The sequence below is a fragment of the Berghia stephanieae genome, unplaced genomic scaffold (assembly GCF_034508935.2).
Source record: "Berghia stephanieae isolate SIO BIC M18660-M18661 unplaced genomic scaffold, UCSD_Bste_1.3 scaffold3354, whole genome shotgun sequence".
NCBI classification, from domain to species: Eukaryota; Metazoa; Mollusca; class Gastropoda; order Nudibranchia; family Aeolidiidae; genus Berghia; species Berghia stephanieae.
This window is the reverse complement of record NW_027624572.1, coordinates 1,704-7,764: the sequence shown is the minus strand read 5'-3', so window position 1 is coordinate 7,764 and position 6,061 is coordinate 1,704. Positions and strand designations below refer to the sequence as shown.

The following is a 6,061-nucleotide window of genomic DNA, read 5'->3' as shown; positions in this document are numbered from 1 at the left end:
AAGAAGATCAATAAAGTTTACAGGTAGGTGGGTAGTGAAAATGTTAATGGTTGGTGGACTATGAACCATTTGATGATTAACAAGTTTCTTGCAGGTTGAAAAAAGAAGGCGAATTGCCAGTTTGACGTTTCAGTTCAAAGTGTCAAAAAGTTACATTTCATTGATCCATTTGCTATTTTTTAAAAAGCTGGATTTGGCATTTGGTATAACCTCACTTTACCCTTTTGTTGAGCTTTGTGGTGTAGTGATATGACACTCACTTTCAGATGAGTTGGCCCTGGGATCGAGTCCCGCTCTAAGGGGTTTGCAAAGTTTAGTCCTTGAAAGGCTCTTTACTCACATTTTCTCCACAGCACTCATGTGAAAATGAATGCCCTTTCTCACCCCTGTTGAAATAAATTGTAATATTGGCCTTACAGACCTTATGTTTCATCCCACATGTGAAAATTGCTTCGGGAAATGTGTCCTGTGTTTTATCACTTTATTATACTTTATTCATTTTGTCATTTCTCTATCAGGTGAAAATTATCTCCATCAGTTAGTGCAGTAACCGGAATAACACCCCAGACCTATATATGGCGGGCTTGTGTTGCCTTGCACTCTGCACCACGGTTTTTAGTTGCAGTGATTTTCTACAATGTTTACATGAGCCGTTTGCACAATGTTGACCCCAAAAAGCCCCTCTGTTTGAAAAACTTGTCAAGTTGAATTTTTGGCTAAACGTTTTTTAAGAAGATTCATGTTTGCTTCTTGTCACATGTATTTTCCAATAAGGAAAATTATCGTAAGTATTTTTCTTTGATGATATGAAATATCATACCACTACTGTAGAATGGGGTGCCTAAGACACTAAGACCATCCCCAAATTAAACAAATATAGTAAAGTGTAAAAATGTACAGTGTTTTTTAAATTTTTTTTCGGACACATTTCAGGTTTAAATAACTCAAGAGCTATTTAAGAAATCATCAAACAGTTTTTTTGCCATAGGTGAGGATTTTTTAAAGTTTTGACTGATATACGTTTTTAAAATGTGTGCCATTTGGCAGCTGAGCTTTTTACGTCATCAGTAGAAAAGGGTAATTCTGACATAAATTGTAATTTTATTTTGGCTTTGTCCGTCTCAAAAAAAGTTTTTTTAAATTTAGCATGTCAATCTAGATATAACTTGGGAAACATGCAAATCCTAAGTATGGATATCAGAAAAACCTTTAATAAATTTGGATTAATTTGTTGAAAGCCAAAGTGATGTGGTGGCAGTTTTTCTCTTGAGTTATTCAAACTTGATGTGTGTCAATGATTAAAAAACAAAACACTGCAACTTACAATTTATTTCAAAATTACCCTTTTCTACTTGTGACATCATCTAGCGACCATGGGGCTTGCAATATTAAAACTTATATCAATCAAAACTTAAATAAATTTCTGCACCTACAGCAAAAAGACTTCTGATGAAATTTTAAAGAGCTTTCATTTTTCATTTTCATTCACCCCATGATCTGATGATCGTTTGGGGGATAAACGAGATGCAGCTCTCATAAACACTTTTGGCCTTTCTTCTCTATCTTTTGGCCTTCCCCAAGAGTTCTTACATCTTCATTCCTGTCCATTCCTTGATATTGTCCATCCAAACTTTCCTTTGTTTTCTTCTTCTTCCTCCTTCAAGGGAAATCTCCATCACCGTTCTGCACAAACCTTTATGCCTCATATTGTGGCCAAACCATGACAGTTTCCTTCGTCTAACTGTGGTGATGGGGGGGTTGCTGTCGTGTCAATAATAAAAAAAAACACAACTGTATATCAACTAATAAAGTTCATCTTTCCCCACTCTTTAGTAAAAAGAATATCGGACAGGTCATTTTGATGTCAAAATACATCATATATAAAGATATTAAAAAGGGGGCCAAATGGCCATTTTATTTCAAAATGCATGAATAATATTTTTTTAAAATTTAATATGCTACTATTACTATTAGTATGGAAAATTTAAACATTTAGCCTTTTTGACATTTTTTCTCTCCATCATTCGATACACATCATGTGTTTAAACAATCTTGCTTAAATTTGTTTTCTTGATCAACTTTTTTTTCTTTTCACAGCTGTACATGAGAAATTTTTTGTCGGATTCATGGTGGCTTTCACTTTGCTACATGCTTCTTAATTTAATCCTCTTCAAGTGGGCTAAAGCCTAAAAAACTCGACATACGATGTAAGTTATTAAACTGTCATTTTTCTTAAATGGTTTGAATTGATGAATATATAAAGGTCTATTTTAAACCCCCCTGAAAACTCGACGTACGATGTAAGTTATTAAAACTGTCATTTTTCTTAAATGGAATGAATTGATAAATTATATAAAGGTCTATTTAACCCCCCCCCCCCCCCCCCCCCCCCCCCCCCCCCCCCACCACCCACCCAATTTTTTTTACATTAAAAAGATTGGAAGTCAAAATTGTTTCTTAATAAATTTTTTCTTTATTGAATTCATTTTCCTTAATTTTGTTAACAGTCAATTTCTCCAATTTTTCACAGCTATTCTTTTATTTCATTTGCTCTTTAGTTAAAGGCTTTAATTTCCCTTTCATAAACGTCTACAATTTAAAACAAAAGATTGGGGTAGCGCATAACCGTGACATTTTAATAGCATTGCATAATTTATTTGATGTAGATCACAAGGGATTTTTTTTATTTATCCAATGCTTTTCTGGGAAAAAAACTTTCAAATTTTGGCCTAGTCCAAATATCTTAACTCTATAATTGTTTTTGTTCTTTTTTTGAGATATTAACTACAATGTATGAAAAATTTCACAATAGAAAAATTTTAGGAACAAAGAAATTTGCATTGGTTTTTGATAAGCTAAAGGTGATCAAATTTTTAAAATCAACATTATGGGTGTCTATATGTTTTGAACAATTTGTTAACGAAAAGTTGTTTTACACAAACCTTTTCCTTTACACACGCTTGTTCCTTTTCTTTAAAAAAACAAACAAAAAATGGCTTTTGAATTTAAAGAAATTCATCAAAGACGGAGTGTATATGCATGAATATCAGAATATCTTAATGGACAGTTTCAATTCTATATGCTAAATGGGGTCTTAGAGCCATTGAAAGTGTATGGGAATAAAAAAAAAAAACAAACAAAAAAAAAAAAAAAAAACCGAGAAGAATCAGGGATGTCCATTTTCCGACTAAAGCTGGAAAACCAAAAATTTTCGGTTGATCTTGTTCGGTTTTAGTGAGTTGGATTTTTAAAAGATGAAAGCATTGGTCATTTTAAGGCAACAGTCTAGGTAGGTGTGTATCCTTCTATGATTTAAGGGTGATAGCATTTGGGGAAAAGAAGTTAAAACTAATAAATAGAGGTGCCTAAATGAGTCAATAAAATGGAGTAAAGATAAAGGGGTAAATCTGACCCCATGAATTGAAAAACACAAAACAAACGCGTTTCAGCCCTTGGCCTTTAAACAAGTAAATACAGCATACCTATATTTATATTAGATGGTGAAGAGAAAGCTTTGCACAAAATTTTTCATATAAGGTCTTTGCGAGGAAAAAAATTCAGGCTTTCTGTTTTTATTTAGCAAAGGACATCCCCGAAAGAATACACAAGAGTTCAAGTTTTTATTTTATTTTTTTTTTTTTTTTTATTCATTTTTTTTACTACTCCTGATATACAACTCTGTTAATGGTATGCATTTAGTTATAAACTCATTACATCTGTCAGTCGGATATACTGGGCTAACGACAAAACAATGTGTGAATTAAAAAGTTTATAGTCTGATTATACAATTTAGTGAAACTACTCATAAAAGTGGCTGGCTAAAAACAATAACAAGAGCTGAGTGAACTCAATTTTCGTTCATCTATATAAGAGATTTAAAAGTCAATCAAAATGCTTTTTTGTCATCATCATGTGATTATTATGTTTTTATTTTAATTTCTCATTATTTGCATTTGTAATTTTTTCCTTGCAGATGAAAAGGTCAATCTGGTGGAAGAAAATTTTGTTCTTTACCAACCTTATATCTACAGGAGGACTCATTTTCTTTTTTATACAAAAATAGGATTTTTGTTAGTGGGGGGTAAGTGTTTGAATTAGAGACAAATGGTTACCAACCTTTTTGGCCACAGGAGGACTCATTTTCCTTTTTTTTATACAAAATGGGATTTATTAAAATAGTGGGAAAGGAATGTTTTTGAATTTGAGACATTGATCTATTACGAGTGTTGATTTTATGCCGATTCCATTATAGTGTAAAATGCAGTACTTTGTCTGGGGAAGGGAGTGGGGAATGATGGAAATGGACAATTAAATCTACTGTCCCTTGCTACTCTCCATTTTTTTTTTTGTTTTTGTTTGAATCATCTTTTTTTTTTTTTTCTTTCAATTAACAATTTATATATATATATAAAATATATATATATATTTTTTATATATATATATATATAATTTTATATATATATATATATTATATATATATATATACTAAATTTATTAAGCATTCAATGTTAGTTGTATTTATTTAAGCTTTTTGGGTAAATAATATTATTCGTCGTTCCCTCTTGATGAGTGTTTTCCTAAACTTTTTGTTTTATTTCTCTCCAGCTTTCAGTTACTTCTCAGCATGCGAGTACGTTATAGCCTACCAAATATGGGCTATCCTTCACTGGATATTTAGATTTTAAGGGGAAGCACTTCATGTTCGGAAATTTCCAGAAGACCAAACTTCGATGAACGGATCTGTCTCTAGCACCAATAACAAACAAACAGAAAAATTCAGTGATTCTACACCACCAGTAACAAGGGATATGAAAATATTGCTGCTTGAAGCACGAAGGAATAGATAACAATAAGTAATGAAATAGAAGCTTTGATTTATTCCACATCATTTGTCTTCGTTCATAAATTGAAGAAAACAAAAAAAGAACTTGAGCTTTTATATAGTGCAATATCCATTAACGTGCTCAAAGCGCTTTACAAAGGGTCCCTCGCTAACAGAAACACTTAACATGTATAATTAGACATAACACCTGTTAGGCGATATTTCAATATTTTTTTTGGACAGAGACAATGCTGTTAACATCCAGTACTCATTTTACACCTGAGTACGGTGAGAGGATGTGAGTAAAGAGTCTTTTCCAAGGACTCAAACTATACGCCGAGTGAGGCTTGAACCCAGTACCTTCTGATCCGAAAGCAAGTGTCATACTACTAGACCACATAGTTGCACCTGGGATTGATCTTAATCCCTCTGCGTGCAAAGCGAGTGCTTTACCAACTGAACTATCAGGACCCCAATCAAAACTAGGTTCATCGGTAGAATGCTAAATTGGAGCTTCCATTTCATTACTACTATTATTTATTCCACCAGTAAAAACAAACAGAAAATCGGTGATATTTCGAAGTCCAATTTGGATGTCCAATCACATAATCTAAGTGTGTTGATAAGCATTGTAAGAGAATAATTTAAAAATCTGTGAAACCTTTTTATTGCCTGATATGAAGTCTCACTCTCCCCTTTCTACGTGTCTTGGTTGTTGTTGTTCTTCTTCTTGTGTTTTATTAAGTGTTACCAACCAAAGTTGATGATATGCACGACTATAGAGTAGTTAAGATGAATAGAAATTTTACACCATGCTAACTATAATTTAGCATTAAGATTTGGACATTGCACAGCTAAATGAGTTTATTGAAAAGAATAGAATAGGAATTAGTTAAATGATATTTATAATATCTGGTTTACATTAATACGAGTCTTGTCTTTTCTTATCTTTTTTTTTTTCTTCAATTTTTTATTATTTTTTTTGCTTGCTTGTTGATAATTTCTTTGAAGGATCACACTTTTACTTTTCATTTTGATAGATCTTTTTTGGTAGAATGCTAATTTTTTCATTATTCATTTTGTCTTGAAGTTTCGGCAATTTCGCTCCGCCGGGGAAGGAAAACATAAAAACTTAAAATACTTTTTCATTTTGTTTCACAGCCTATTGAATTATTAAAATTCTAAGAAAATATTCCGGGACAACGTCCCTCTGACCCCATACCAGGGCTCCGCCCTGGG

At 32.4% G+C, this 6,061-nt stretch overlaps 1 pseudogene; it reads left to right on the top strand.

The window, feature by feature from the left end:
- Positions 1 to 518: 518 nt before the first annotated feature.
- On the top strand, positions 519 to 4,734 carry LOC144961619 (post-GPI attachment to proteins factor 2-like; annotated as a pseudogene).
- Positions 4,735 to 6,061: the final 1,327 nt, after the last annotated feature.